This window comes from Castor canadensis, chromosome 9, assembly GCF_047511655.1.
Source record: "Castor canadensis chromosome 9, mCasCan1.hap1v2, whole genome shotgun sequence".
Classification (NCBI taxonomy): domain Eukaryota; kingdom Metazoa; phylum Chordata; class Mammalia; order Rodentia; family Castoridae; genus Castor; species Castor canadensis.
Genome location: NC_133394.1, coordinates 19,056,759 through 19,072,479, shown reverse-complemented (window position 1 = coordinate 19,072,479; position 15,721 = coordinate 19,056,759). Strand labels below are relative to the sequence as shown.

General features: G+C 39.7%; 1 protein-coding gene across 4 annotated transcripts in view; it reads right to left on the bottom strand.

The window, feature by feature from the left end:
- Nucleotides 1–15,721, bottom strand: part of Fhip1a (FHF complex subunit HOOK interacting protein 1A) — a 221,584-nt gene that overhangs the window by 154,924 nt on the left and 50,939 nt on the right. For all 4 annotated transcript variants that reach the window (XM_074041280.1, XM_074041278.1, XM_074041283.1 and 1 more), the window contains exon 2: nucleotides 413–535. The gene's annotated coding sequence lies outside the window, so the exon portion shown is untranslated. The remainder of the gene's footprint in view (nucleotides 1–412; nucleotides 536–15,721) is intronic.

Genomic DNA, 15,721 nt, shown 5'->3' with positions numbered 1-15,721 from the left:
GTAAGCCTTAAAGCATACACACAAATTACAAAAAGAAAAACTGGTTGCCTTATGGTATTGCTCTTTCTTGGTTTTACCAAAATGAGAGTGCTCCCCACTTATGACCCTGGCCCTAAAGAAGTTTAGACTATTTTCCAAATACACCCCAACAGGACTGAGATATGCTACCACTGAAAACAGAATGCTTCAAAGAATGCTACCCAATGACCAGGACGTAACTCCCAAAGAAGTATTTTAAGAGCTTGGAGTTAGGGCTGAGTGAAAGCTCTCAATAAGCCTATTCTGAATAAGATAATGTTCACCTAGATGTGTAAGTTCAAGTAGGCTTGTTTAAAAAACAAAGTGTGCTATTGAACATAACTGAACACATACCGACAACACACATCAATGGCGGTAAGAACGAGGGCATTACCTGTGATTGCTCTCCTCAGGAGCCCACTGCTATGCTGCATTTGCTCACTTCACTTTTCAGAGGAGTGGAAAAGATTTCTCCAACATTTGGTTCTGCCAGGAACCTCCAGAAGACATTCAAAATCTACAGAAAGGAATAAAAAGATGCCACAGTCATTAATAAACTGCAAAACCCAATCTACATTTCTCAAATAGTCATATATGCCTCCCATTTATTACTATTTGGTGTGTACTGAACAAATTCTCCTCAGACTGCATTTGTCTTTGTCATTAAATAAACAAACAAATAAATAAATAAATAGCAAGCCAAATCTTTTTTAGAAATCTGAATGTGGGCCAAAAGTGAGAAAACCCTGCTGGGTAGCAGAAAGTAGCAAAAGACTCTTCCATCTTCTAAGAGACGTAATTAGATGCTTCTTTCAGAAGAGAGTAAAAAATGTGACTCTAAATAAATCCATATCCATGGATCAACATGATCACATTAAGATAATGATGACATGATATGAAATAGCAAAGAAGAGACCACAAGTAACTTTTATAAATGACTTTCAAAAAACATGCCATATTCACTGGCACCTTTGACCTATCTAGACTCCAATGGCTAAAAGTTTGGTTTTTCACCATCCCATGGCAGGCAGTCAGTCTACTTTGTCTTAAACATGCACCTCCTACCATCAGCCCTAACTGGCAGGATAAGTTCACAACACAAATGCATGGCTTCATCCCTACCATACAACCAGAAAAACAAGAGTTTGAAGAGAAGTGATCTTGAAAATTACCCTACTTGAAAGAAATACAGAGAACAAAGCTAGAGGTATCAGGACAGCAATTAAAAATCACTAACCCCAAAACACTTAGAAGCACAAAAGGCAGATGGTAACGTGCTACTAAGCAAATCACAAGAAGCCATTATTCAACTTCACGACAGGTGGAAGCTAGAGAAAACAGTAAATGCTAAACTTAAATTGAAAACATGGAAACCATAACAGAGGAACAGTCAACTAAATCTTTCATAACTGAATCATTTCCTTAGTCACAATTCTGTCAGCTATTAATAAATTTATGAGTTTATAATAAATTGTTAAATGTTTCTAATATAAAGAAGAAAAAGCAAGTTGTAATGTTATAATTACAAATCATCACAACTACTTATGCAAAAGCAAAAACCTACAGGCAATTTCTTTTGACATATTATAAGTATGGCCAAAAACATTTCCCCTCTTTAAAGAAGCTAAGATGAGCAACTCAAGGAAGTCTTTGGACATACACCTTTTCAATATCTCTATCTTAGGTTGAGAGTGACTCAAGTGGTAGAGAGCCAGTCTAGCAAGCTTGAGGCCCTGAGTTCAAATCCCAGTGCTGCCAAAAAAAAAAAAATCCAAGTATCTCTACTAAGGACTTCCCAAGATCCAAATAGTGAGTCACTCATTGATATAATAATGACACGTACAAATAGCTCAACATAATAAAAGATGGTTCCCTAGAACTTTCTAGAAGAGATTGTGTGTGCATCTAACCCACAGACAGCTTCAAAAGCTTAAAAATGTAATACCTTTGCCAAAACAAATAGTTCATGAAAGAAAAACAAAGTGTGGGGGAGGGCACAATGTGACCTTGATCTTCAAAACTAGGCACAGCAGTGATGGTGACTAGGTATGAGAGGAGTGGGGTATGAAAATAACATTTCACAGGTGAGTAAACATTCTTCATATTAAAATTTCCTCAACATGCCCAAATCAGCCGTCTTCACGCTAATCAATTTAGCCCTTATCAAGCACCTGGGTATCAAGCAGTGACACCTCATAACCAGACCTCTGGGCATTTAGATGTAAGGGGCTGTGCAAGTGACAGAACTCTACTGCTTTCATAATCCTGCATGAACAGTGCTATCATCAATCCTGGACAGATTCAGGCTCCGTGCCTCCTCTTAAAGAGTGCAAATCCGGGGGTGGGGGGAAGAGGTAGGAGGATGAATACGGTACAAGCAAGGTATACACATACACCTAAATGCAAAAATGATACCTGTTGAAACTGTCCCAGGAATCAGGGGAAGGGGGATGGGGGAGAGAAAGCGGAGGAATTCAGGTATGATATATTTGATACTTGATACATTGCAAGAACCTCTATAAATGCTACAATGTACCGCCATCCAACACAACAATAAAAAAAATTCTTTATCAAAAAAAAAAAGATTGCTTCCTAGTGCTTTTTAGGTGATTTCGAGCCTTTCCCCACTCTGTGACTCATGAATAATGAACGGGCATCTCTAATTCATGAGATGCTTCCCCAGCTCAGTATGCATTACCATCCATCCACCCGCACTCACTCTTAGACACACGCACGCATGCACGCTTCCGCTTAGGTAATAAGGCATCGCTGTGTATCAGCAAGCGCTTTACTGAGAGCCATTCATATTTTACCATCATGATTCCGCCAGCAGCAACGCTGGGTCCCTTGGCGATAATACACAGAATGACACGGAAAGCAAGGTTAAATGGAAATCAAGTAAATTGAAACCACTTTCTTAAAATTCATCAGGTCTTGATAATTCTCTTGGTTGTCATCCTATTCAAAAACAAAATATGTTTCCTGCTAGAAAGGGGAACTGGTGGCATTAACGACTCAGTCACACTCAGAGCTCTTCCCAGACAGGTGCTTTCCTTCTAACAAAGCATTCTACCTCCACATAATAAAAGCAAACTCAGGCTCACATTCGGTTTTGTAATAGCTACATCATCTCCCCAATTTCAACAAAGGAACAAAATTAAAGCTCATTTCTGGATGGCATAAATTACTGAATTTAGACCTCAACTATGCCAAGTTTAGAAAACTGCGAACAGGTAGAAAGTGCACAAAAGACACAACATCAAATGAGCACCTGTGGAGAGGAGGGGTTTGACCACTGTCCACATCTGAATTTCTCTCCCTCTCAGAGACCAGTGTAGCAGGTATGGATTCACCTGCAGTACTATATTGACTCGTGATGTAATCAACTGCTCTCCTGGAGACTAATTAACAAATGATCCAACAAAGAGAGAAGTGTCAAACAATTCAGTAAGTTTTCAAATACATGAAGCTAACTCTGAGCTAATTATTGAATAATTTCATTCTCCAAAAAGGCCGGACTGGGGCCGGTGATACATTATCTTCATGTGTGGAAACTTGCAGAGTAGGGCAAAGGACACTTCACAGGCCCACAAACTTCACTGACTCCATTAAAATCAGGAATAATACCTGAGAGTCTGAAGATGGATGCACCCATACAAATCCTGAAATCCAATCTTTTGATGATAGAAGTGAAGGGGGGGCAGTACTTGTGTGACCTGTTAGGGTGTAAGCCAAAGGGAAATGGTAAAGACAAGGCAGAAGCCCTATCTTCTAACTCCCATATGATGCTTCCATCTGGGCATGGAGCCCACAATTCCTCAACAATCACCACCCAGGTTACTGCATTCCTTCCCACTAACCAGCAAACTTTTTAAAGCTTTGGGAGAGCTGACTTGAATGAAGCATCAATCTCAATCCCCATTCAATCAGTCCCTGATAGTTCATGTTAATAATCCAGAATTCTCTTTTGTACTCAAGAAACCTGGTGCAATCAGGATGACTTTGACTTTGGGAGGGTCTTGACTACAAAACACAAACAAATTAGCAAGCTGGAGCATATTACAAAGGAGGGAAAACAAGCAGAGATCAGCAGCATCTGAGAAAGTCAAGAATACAGATCCATGAGAATGAATAATGAAGATAAACAAAGCCAAATTTTATGTGGCAGCTATTTGTAAGATGCTTCTTTTACAAAGTTTAGTCTGTAATCAATTTTAAATATGCCTCCTAAATCCTCACAAAGCACATTATGAGTGTTGAGGCTCTAAGAAGACCTGTAGAAAAGGAGCTAGTTTAGTTTTGTTTAACCTGCTGGTTCCCAATACTATTTGAAATCTTTGGTGTTCAGACTGTACTGACTTCTACCAAGAAACACACTTCAGGAAGTGTACACAGCACTACTCATGAATAACCTAAAGTATGATAACCCTGTAAGCAGTATTTACCCTGAGACAGCTTCCTTTTCCACATCAACATTAAAAATCAACGCTGTGATTACAACGAAAATAACCACCACTAACATGCAATAAGGGCTAAGTGCTGGTGTGTGCCAAGTGTAAAAAAAGAATTTTTTTGAGCAGAGGCTGGGTGTGTCTTTAGCCACCAAATTATCCTCTCCAGAAGCTGTGTGTCTTCATATACAACCAAAACATCTGTATGTCCTTTTCCCACAAACAGGCAGATACACTGTTCTGTACCTCACACTTGTCATGAACATATATTGGCAATGTTTAGAAGCTGATATGTAAAAAGATTCCCTGGTACTCTTATGACTGTGCCATTTCAAAGTACAGCTGCAACAATGTGCCTCGGTGTCTCAGGACGGACACTTAGTTGTTTCCAATCTTTAGCTATTGCAAACACTACTACAGTGAGAATCTTCACACATGAACCATTTCCCATTTATCATATGTATATGAGGGATATCCTCATAGAGTACCTGAACACAGATAGATCTAGGACTATGTATTTGTATCTGGGGTAACTTTCTAAAACTTAAACTCCTAGTCTAAGGAATATGAGATTTCTCATAGCATAGATTTTGCCTAACTGCCCACTAAAGAGACCATCTTGTTTGGCACTCATATTCTCTGCAGAGATTATTAGACTTTCAATCTCTGTCCAACTAACCGTGATGGCTGGTAGCTCAGTGAAGTGGTCATGTGCGTAGCTCCTATAATGAGTACTTAAAACTTCTTTCTATATGTTTAAAAACCACTCTATTTCCCCTCCTTAAGACTGTCATGGAAATTAGCCCCATTGTGATATAAAAAGCAAGTATTTTCCTCAACTTTCCTATTCCCTACCTTATTCAAAATTTCTTTGGGGGAGAGTTTTTACTAGCAGTAGTAGCAGTTACTGTTATAATCAAAGTTAACAAGCTCTGTTTTTATGGCTTCTGTTTCTTTCAGAAAGGCCATACATATGGACCCCAAGATTATAAAATAAATTTCTAAAGTTATTCTATAACCTAGGTTTTGGTTTTTTCATTTCTGTTTAATAGACTGATTTTGACTTAACATTTGAGGTCACTGCTCCAAACAGCACCGTGTCCCTCCAGATGACAGCCTGGTTTGGTTATCCCACTACTATTAATTGAACAGAGCATCCTTCTCCACCTATCTGAAATACCGCCTTTATCATACGCTAGACAGGGCACTTGATAATACCAATATTTCAATCAATTGTAGCCTCGCTATGCTAGGTTTTAATCTCTTTTTCTCAGCTCTCCTGGCTTTTTGTGCTTGTTCGTTTTTCTAAGTGAACACAGAATCACCTTGTTTGGCGCTCCCAGAAAACCCTGCTATGATTTTTACTAGAATTACACTAACCATGCAGATTCAGGGAGAACTGACATCTTTATGTGCAAGAATGAGGCAGCCTGCCCCATTTTTTCTTGTCATTTTTGTAACCCCCACGAGCACTATTATGCCTTCACATACAATATTCAGACTTCTTAGGTTAATTCATAGGCACTTCATCCTTCCTTATGCCAATGGCCTTTTCTTCTATTAAATCTCTAGCTGGATATTGTTAGTGTATGTGAAAACTATGAATGTTGACATATTATTTGCTATCCAGGAACATTTATAAATTACCTAATCTAGGTAATTAGTTTTTCATTTGACTCTCTTACGTATTCTAAACAGATACCCCATTATTTGCAAATAACATTTGTCTCCTTCCTGATTTTTATGCCTTCATAACTTTTTTCTCTTGTCCAGTTGCATTGGCTCATGACTCAAAAGCACCTCTAATAAATAGTGAAAATACTGAATATCCCTTTTTCTTAACCTGAATTTAAAGACAATGTTCTCAAAACATCAGAGGCTTGGAGGTTGAGATGAACACACCTTACTTTGCCAGGATAGTTTCCTATTATATTTTAAGGGTTTTTTTTTTTTTAATCAGTAACACATTGTGATCCAGCAATCCCACTCCTAGGGATATACCCAAAGGAATGCGACTCAGGTTATTCTATAGGCAACTGCGCTATTCACAATAGCCAAGCTATGGAAACAGCCAAGATGCCCCACTACTGATGAATGGATTAAGAAAATGTGATATTTATACACAATAGAATTTTACTCAGCCATGAAGAAGAATGAAATCTTGTCATTCACAAGTAAATGGATGGAACTGGAGAACAGCATCTTAAGTGAAGTTAGCCAAGCTCAGAAGGGGACTTTAGACCTAAAACAAATGCAGTAATATTATTGGAATGGGTCACACACTAATGGGAGAACACATACATGAGAAATAGGGAAAGGAAAGAAACCCAAAACTTGAAAGTGTTTGATGTGTCCATTGTACAGGTGTTAATGTAGCAACCTTAAAACAACAGAGGTCACTATGGGAAGGTGACCAGGAAATAGTGCAGAGGTCTGGTAGAGATGAATCAATTCTGGCTGTAATACACATGAGGATGGAAGCAATGCTAGGAATCTCTCTGTATAGCTATCCTTATCTCAAACTAGCAAAAACATTGTCTTTCTTATTATTGCTTATGTCTTCTCTTCAACAAAACTGGAGAAGAGGGCAGAACAGGTTCTGCCTGGAAGCAAAGGAGATGGTGGGGAGAGGGAGAGGGCGGGGGAGGGGGGCAGGGGGGAGAAATGGCCCAAACAATGTATGCATATATGAATAAGTGAATTAAAAAAAACACATATTGAATTTTATCAAATGTCTTTTCTATAAAAATGATCATTCTTTTCTATTTATATTTAATAAGATAATAAACATCAATAAATTCCAACTCTTCCTGCATTTCTGAAATAAACCTCACTTGTGATGGTGTTTTGATCTTTTAATGTGCACAAAGTACATGTTAAACATGTCACCTCACTCAGTTTCTTAAACAACCCTTTGAGCTGGTTACTCCTATCATGCCTGCCCTGCTGACACTCACTCTACAGCTGAATGAGCCTCCTTGCTGTCCCTCACACACTGTCTCAGCTCAGAGAATGTGCAGAGCCTGTCATACACACTGTTCCCTGATCCTCTGTCCCCAGATATCCTCATGTCACTCCTCTGTGTGTGTCTCTGCTTACACATGACCTCATCACAGAGGCCTTTCCTGCCTACACTATGTAAAATAGAAACCCCCCTCCAGTCTTGCCACTCTCCACCATGACACAGTTTTGTTTTTGTCTGTAGCACCTGTCACCATCTAGCATATATTCACAGGTGAAATACAGGTGCAATATTTAATTTCTATCAATTTTTCTTCCATTTCCCCCAAAGAATGTAAGATCCATGGGAAGAGATTTTTATCTGCCTTGAGCATGGCTTATTTCCCAGCACTAAGAACAGGCCTGGCACCCTGAAAGTGCTTAGTATCTGTGCAGTGGAAGAGTGAAGACATGGATGAATGAATATCCATTTACACACAAGAGAAGTGAAGCTTGAAAAGTTTAAGTTAGCCAAGATCCCACAGTGGCAGAGCTGAGACAGGAACCTCAGTCCAATGTTCAATTCCTTACCCCTAACCATTAAATGACAAGTGCTTTTAGGTCACAGAAAATGCTCATATGATCTGATCTTACAGACACTAAAGCACAAGTTAACGGACCAACTCACAAAGTCAGAGGAAAACTGTGTAGGTGGTTCTTGTACAAGGTGAGAAAAACAAAATCAGTAGATGGCTGCCAAAGAACTCCTTGGAAATTATGGACAACATACTGACTTAGTTCTCCTCTTGCAAAACCCATGATGCTCACAGCAAGCAATAAGAAGTGCTGGCCTTCATCCCCGTGTCCTTAAATTTCCAAAAGATAAAATTAGATACAGGGGCTGAGTGGCCAATAAACATGTTTACTTCTGCCATTGGCACTCCCCAGGGGACTAGGCACATGATGACCAGTACAGACACCAAGGACCTAACTTGAAAAAACTATTTGCTCTTTCAAAGTTGAGTCTTTTTTGGTTTCAACAGGTAAGTTACGATTAGGTATTCTTTGTGTTCTTTTGTTTTTCTATCACTGTGATATGTTCTGTCCTCAAATGAATTTTAGGCTAGACACAAAATTTCACAAATCTCCAGTATGACATCAAACAGTACCTTTAATTCGTTCTCAGAATTTAATCAAAGTCTGTATTTCAGAACTGTGGGGCTCATCGAAGGTCAAAATGTGTCACATTTCATTCCATCATGTAAAGCACAATGGGCCAAGATGGATCTAGTGAGGTGCAAATAAACGTTGTGAACACGTGAATTTAAGAATCATGGCCCATTTGAGTTATTTCTAAACAGTAAATATCATTTCCAGCATTTCACTATCAAATTACAGTAATTTTTCCACCAGCACACATTGAAGAAAGCCACAAAAGGGTTTTTTTTAACAGCTCATTCTATCATTGCTCATAAACTTCTAACTATTTCTTCTCGTTGGCTTCTATTCAAAGGTAAATGGAAGGCAGTAAATTTTATGGAAAATATACTCAGCTGCTTAAAATACATCAACCAAAAGAAAAAAAGATTTTAGGGCAATATTATGAGTTGTGAAATTATATCGTCATCCCTTAGTCTTCGGTTCCAATAATAGGAAACAAAACTGAGGGACTGGTCAAGTGCCAAAATACTTCCAAGACAGAGGCTGATTCTTCTTCTATCACATCCTCACCATGGTCAAAGCCAGAGTAAACACTTGTCCTTCACATTTTCACACAGCACTACTCTATATGCCACAAATACAGGCTTTCACACCAGGGATGAAGCGAATTCCAGTGCACTAGACAAATTTCCACTCTCTTAAACCACTCTGTTGATTGCTCCCTTGACTTTCTTTTTTTTTTTTTTTCAATTCATCTTATATTAATTTTACTCTGTTATAGGCAACTACACTAAAGACCATATGAAATTTATATAGGTACTTTATAGCTAGACACTTTGGATTTGTGTTCTCATGTTTCTTTTTTTTTGCTCATTTATTCACATGTGCATACATTGTTTGGGTCATTTCTCCACCCTGCTCCCTTGACTTTCTTGACTGTCAAGATGGTGAGAAGAGGAAAAGCAGCTTTCTGTAAAACTGTAGAATGTAACCATGTAAGTCTGCCCTTTAAGCTCTGTACCCAGAGAGTGGTGAAATAAAACACAATTTAGCAGTGAAAATTATACACTAGCACTTGACTCAAATGTTGCAAGATTTTAATAAAACAAGATTATTAAAGTGAAGTCAACTGAAGTCAATTTTCACATTTCATGGACCAAGGAAGAGATATTTAAAAAGGCTTTTTTAAAGTAACATTTTAAAGATATCATACTTTATAAAATTGGAGGGGGGAAGTGATGACAATTGTACAATTTGGAAATGCCTTAGAGTAGGGAAGGGAGGGAGTCTGAGGGGCACTAGCAATCTCTTAAAGAAGGCTAGAGTCTTAAAAAAAAAAAAGATTAGCACTGAGAAAAATTCAGCTTAATATAGGAAAGTAATTTATTCATCTGGGTTAACACTATTCTGTTTTATTTAGTCATTTCTCTAAAAATTCTAGAGCTTTTTATAAATATCACCCAGTTAATCTTTCATTTACCAGCATAAGAGGAAAAGGCACTGCTAGTATCCTTTGCAAAAATGGAAGAGATCTGAGTAAGAAGAGACAGAAAGAAAGAGAGTGTGCAGCTATTTCAGGAAACTTTGAAGAGAAGCTAGGAGGTATACATGCTCTTTTCTGGCTTGGGTTTTTTTTTGAAAGGAGAGAAGTAAAACATACAACAGAAAATGGAAATGTATGCAATGTAACATTAGCCTCACTAAGCAACCAGGTTTGGAGTTTCCTGTGCAATGGTCAGGCCTCAGCATTGCAGGAAAAAAAGACGTAGTAGAATTACTCCAGCATTCAAAAACACCTTGTTCATATCAAGCCCTAAATGTGCTGCATGTTTTAAAATCCCAACAAGCAGACTAAACCAGGCATCACCACTTACATTTTTGCCTTTGAATCTTGGAAGCAAAGAGTGTTTCAGGAGCATGAAGGTGGCTGACAAAATTCTAACTTTCACATGAAAGCCCCCATGAAGAAAACGTTAATACAATGAAGACAAGTAGCTACAAAAAAATAATAATAAACATTAAAAAAAAAAAAACAGCAAAGAAAAGATTCCCTAAGAATAATGGCATACACCCATAATCCCAGCTACTAGGGAGGTGAAGGTAGGAGGATGGTGGCCCCAGGCTAGCCCAGGCAAAAGCCTGAAACCTTATCTGGAAAACAACTAAAACAAAAGAACTGTGGGTATGGCTCAAGTGGCAGAGCCCCTGCCCAGCAAGCTCGAGGCCCTAAATTCAATCCCTACTACTAACAACAACAACAACAAAAAAAAGTGAGGAGGAGGAGGTAGAGAAAAGATCTCAGCATATTCACAGAGAGGCCCAATAAGAACAGCTGACAAGCCTTCCTGGCAGCCACAGAGATGGGACCTGCACCTTGCACTGTCTCTAGGGGCTATGATCCTTGAAGGCAAGGGCTTGGCTGACCTACCAGCCATCAAATGCAAAGAAATAAACCAGCTGTTGAGTTAATTAACCTTTTTTAAATTCTCTTGACAAAAAAACTCATAGCATTTATGATATGAACTTTATCTCAAAAACAAATTTTTGGTGCTGGCTACTGAAGTTAGGGCTTTGTGTATACTAGGCAAGCATTCTACCATCAAGTCACATGCCCAACCCTCAATTTTAAAAATGCAAAAAAGATAAAATAACAAAGTTATGGCCTGAATATACATTCAAAGTCAAGTGACAGGGAAATAGCCTTTTTAAGTGATTACAGCAAACCTTTTTTAAAGTCAGATCATAGTCACTAGACTCTGGTAATATGTTTATGGTAATTATGTTTTATAATAACAATAGCCTTGTAACCACACAAGTATTTCCTAACACTGCATTTATGTCCAGTGTCTGCCAGACAGGTGAGTACACAATCTCAAAAAACACCCACCATGGTACACCCCGTTTCTGGGGCTGCTGAGGCATGCTGTCGAAATCAGGATTTACCTTATTTTTCCTGGCAAAAAAATACCCAGAGTTAAAAGGAACCGCAGGGAAATCCGGAGCCTTTGAGCCTCTGAGTCGATTCTGCTCTCAAGAAACCACCACGTGGGAGAGGCACTGATCAGAACATGGCCCTGGACCCCTGAACCACCCGCCCCTCATCTTCGCCATGTCCTCTACATGTCCCCAGACACTAAGATTTATTTCCCTGAAACTGAAGCAACAAAAAACCTCATTCAGGTCAAACTGATCTTCAGCATCGTGCTTTGACTTTGAAAGGTCAAGTCCACACCAGCCAGCATCTGAGGCAATTAGTTAACATCATGCCTGCTGCCTCTGCCCCACAAATTAAAATCTTGGAGGAAAAACACAAAATGTGGCCCCAGGCCAAGGAAAGGAAAATGAAAACTTCAGCAGAAGGATACAGAGGGCAAAGATATTGCTTATCAATTACTCCATCCAAACTCGTAATCCTGACATCAATGATAACAAAGTTTACAAGCGATACATCAGGTCTCATGGAATAGACTGTGAGAAGGCAATCTTTCTCTTCTCTTTATTCTCATTATTGTTCAGCACCCCACAGATGTCCAAGCCCTAAAGTTAATACACATATTTTATATCCACCTGCAAAAAAAATATGCAAATTCCATTGATATGCATATTCCCAATAGAAAGGTGGAGATTCTTGCTCAGAGTTCACTGTCATTATCATACCTGCTGACAGAGACACAGGTCACACATCCATGATAGCAGAGAACTGAAATATATGATTGACATTTTGATGTCCTTCTCAGTGACCCCACTGCAGTGAAAAAGGAACAAGAATCTTTACAAGACATGTTCTAAGCATAAATATTCCTTTTGGAAAATGCTCTGACCCCAAACCTCATCATAAACACCTTTATAGGCCAGCCTGCCTTAACATCCTGACAGAGTCACAGACATGATATGTTTGCAAAATAAAAGTAAATGAAATGTCCACACAGCTTTCTTTCGGACACCATTACACAAAAAGCACAAGAGGAATGAGCAGAGGCCCTGACCTCTGGCTTGAGCACAAACAGAATTAATCTACCACACACTACTTGAAAATGCAAAGCACAATTCTCGAGTCCATTTGTCACCTGGAGAAATCCCTGTGTTTTTATGGTAAGAAGTCATTTATGAGAAGCTCTTAACACAGTTTCCCTCTTAACTTCTCAATTTATCCTGCATTAGCTATTCTTCCACAGCAAACTTTTATGTGCGATTTTAAGGCTGTGTAATGTGAGTTTCAAGGGCACTAGTCTTTAAAACCCAAAGAACAATCTAAAGAAAATGAAGTGACGATACCAGCTGCCCTTGCCCGACTCACATGCAAAAAATATGATCAAGCACAATTTTGTAAGATGATTGTGGAAGAAAAAAGAAGAGGGGCTGGAGCCAACTTTTATTCAACTGAGAAATGGGGAAATCCTTTCTATATCTATAAAGCTTTGTTTAAGAAAAAACACTAAAATAAGGAAGAATGAAAAAAAAAACCCCATGATTATAACACAATCCACTTCCTTTAGAGATAAAAGTGACTTTATATGCAGGTAAGCAGCCAGTTTTTCCACATCTTGACCTTTTGAGCCATCTTTCAACATCATCCAAGTTTTTTGGCTTTTTTTTTTTTTTTATGCTGAGGTTAGAACCCAAGAACCACTGAGCTGCACTGCCAGCCTCAAGAATATTTATAAGCAACCCTAGCAGAAGCCTGGTGGGAGTGCCCAGAGCTTTTGTGCAATGAGCCTAGTCACCTGCTTCCCTCTTTGCTCTAAGCCTTGGTGTCATCACCTATAAATAGGGATAATGCCAGCCTGCTCTGCAAACCTCACGAGATTGGATGTTTGTGTTTGCAGTGCTAGGGATTGAACACAGGGCCTCATGGATGCCAGGCATGCACTCTACCATTGAACTACACCTCCAGCCCAAAGTCAATTTCTGATGTCGGGGGTGATTCTTGGGATCACAGGCTAGGACTCCCCAGCTACAGCCTGCTCAATGACTGCCTAGTTAATCATAAAGACACAAGAAAAAGGAACAGGCTTATAATGGTAACAAAGTTGCCCAGATCACATGATCACAGTTACATGGTGTGCATCTCGGAAATCTATCAGATCCTCCCGGGAGACATACAGCTGAAAGGTTTTCATTCCCAGGCACCTTGGCAGTGCTCAGACAAATGAGGCCCTCACAGGTCAAGCAGAAAATCACATCCTTTGATAAACAACCAGGCTTCCCACTAAGGTAAACATCTAAAAGAGCACGTTCATACACATCCAGGGGCTGCTTCAGAACTTCCAAGGGGCTTAGGGGTGGCAATCAAATTGGAAGTCTAAGCTAGAGGATTTGTTTTGAACTAAAGCAGCTTGAGACTTCACATAAGCTTGAAAAACTATCGAATTTCCATAGCAGTGCCAGACACATGCTGTAGGAAGAAGGGCAGGATAAGGCATCCTGGCCAATTCCAGTGGTTTTCAAGCTTTAACGTGCAACAAAATCACAGAAACTTTATTATAGGTACATTGCTGGACTTAGGCTCCACCCTCCAAGCTTCTGATTCAACATTTCTAAGGTGAGGACAAGAATTTGCATTCTAACAAGTTGTAGGGGACGTGGCAATTACTCAGGGACCACTCTTTGAGAAGCAGTGGTCTATAGTGCTTATAGGATTACAGCCTAGCTCATTTAGCTCATCCCAACCTCTAAGCACTTTCACAATGCCATCTAGAGGCCACACACAGCATCAAAATAAACAGTACCACCCCATCATCCAGGTCAGCTTCTCGCCCATGGTACCTACAGTGGATGTTGGTTGGGCTGAATATTCAAGATCCATAACAAACTTCTAGATGTCCACTAGTATCGCTGACAATTCACAGTAGAGGCAAAAGTAGAGGAAAAACTTGAAGCAGTTTTGGCTTAAAATTTTGCCCTCAAGAAGCAATAAACAGAAAATTGGTGCTAGGGGAATTTATTTAGCATCCAGTGATCCATCCATGACTCCAGAGCTGTGGTTTTCAAATTGAGCTTCAAGGAGCCCTGGATACCTCAAGCTCTGGAGTGGGAGGGAAGGAGAGAAATGATGGAGGCGTTAGCCTGTCATGTCTGCTCCTCTCTGAACCAGAAAGTCATCTTCTCTCAGATTCATATACTGGGATCAATTGTGTTTACTGGTATTACTATTGTCCCTTTCCAGGGAAAAAAGGTTTCAAAACCACTGGATTCGATTACCTCTAAGAGTCCCTCCATTTCTGTGATTCTATTACAGAACGACTGTTACGGTTTGACTATTAAATGTCCCCAGTACAGCAATGTTCAGGGGATGGGAGGCTCTGACTGCATCGATAGACTGATCTACCGACAGGCTGATAACTTAATGGGAGATTGGAAGGTAAGAGAAACTTACCTTCCAATGGGTCCTTGGGGGAGTGACCTTGGGAACTGCATCTTGTCCCAGCCCCTTCCTTTCTCTCTCTCTCTGCCTGCTATGACATTTGCAGCTTTGCTCCACCACACCGTCCCAGCTATGTTTCTCTGCCTTACCACAGCCCCAGAAACAACCAAGCAAGTAACCATGGACTGATACCTCTGAAACCGTGAGCCAAAATAAACCTTTCCTCTGCAGGGTGATTTTCTCAAGAATTTGTTACCACAACAGAAAGATGTCTAACATAACAATCAAAGGGTCAGAGGAACATTATAATCAGAATAGAATCAATCCAGCCCAAGAGGCTCACAAAAGGCTACCCACAGCATCAGAATGAATGGTTAGCAGTCTAGTCACCTTTGTGTCTGTCATGAATGTCTGGACGTCACAAAGGAGTTTCCAAACTCACTGAGGGCGGCCACTGAACCTCTGTAAATGCAATGTAAAAAACAAACTCCCATGGTAATTACCTTTATTTAACGTTGCAGGCACCCTGTGGTACATCCTAAACCCTAAGCACTTTCACAGCACTATCTACACAAAAGATGTGTAAGTTGTCATGATGACATTGTGAATACAGAAGAAAATGCACGTGATAATGCCTGTTATCGAACAAGGCTTCCTACTGAACAGTTGAAAGTGTTGAATTTGGTTTGGTTTTGATTTTTTGGTTTTCAGACAGGGTCTCAATGTGTAGCCCCTACTGGCCTGAAACTCACGATCACCGTGCCTTGACCTCCCAAGTGCTAGAATT